The sequence below is a fragment of the Triticum aestivum genome, chromosome 4A (assembly GCF_018294505.1).
Source record: "Triticum aestivum cultivar Chinese Spring chromosome 4A, IWGSC CS RefSeq v2.1, whole genome shotgun sequence".
Lineage (NCBI taxonomy): Eukaryota > Viridiplantae > Streptophyta > Magnoliopsida > Poales > Poaceae > Triticum > Triticum aestivum.
In genome coordinates, this window is record NC_057803.1 from 694841663 (window position 1) to 694842554 (window position 892).

Genomic DNA, 892 nt, shown 5'->3' on the forward strand with positions numbered 1-892 from the left:
CCGGCAACACAGGCCGGCATCCGCGCTCGCCAGCTGGCCGTGGGCCGAGAGCAGCAGGCCGCAAAGCGACGCGCTGAGCGGGCTGTAGGTCGCCGGTGTGAAAGAAACGGCCCATGCAGAGAGTTTTCTCTGATAATTTTTACAGAGCATAGTTTTGATGTTTTTTTGTTCAGTTTTTTGGGCAAATTTTCACCCAGTTTTTCTATTCAAACTGATCCAACGAAAGATTTGCTTAGAAAATAAGAAAGTGACAGAAATGATTCTGAAAAGTAAAAAGTTCATGAATTTTTTATTCATGTTTTGTTTTTCGCTGCAAATAAAAATATATATCATAAAAGCGCTCTTTTAAAAGTGAATAGAAAAGTAAAAGATTAAATTGTTGCTTCTCTAGTGCAATTTTGAACCAACCGGTTAAAATTGCTTAGAGAGTAAAAGAGTACGGAATTGTTTCTGAATAGAATATTGTAAAGTTTTTGCTGCAAAGAAAAAGTTTTATCCTCCAATTAAATTGAAACCAACGGGAAAATTTAATTGGAAGAACTGTTCTTAGCAATGTTTTGCCCTGTGGGTGAAACAAGATGCAGATAGTTTCCGTAATGATGAAAGAAAGATATTTGTTTTAAAGTTAAAATATGGTATTGTTATTTTCTGACCAACGTTGATGATAATAGTACTATAATTCTTTAAGTTTTATGTTCAAAACTTAAATCTGTGATAAAATTTGTATCAAAGTGATCAATTTTCAGAGAACAGATAAAGATCAAGAAATGCTCTTGAACTAGAGACATGTATATTTCTTGTTCACTGCAATAAAGTTGATGATGATTATTATTTCTTAGTAAAGTTGTGTAATAGAAATACTATCATCACATCGTTTATTTGTAATATGCAT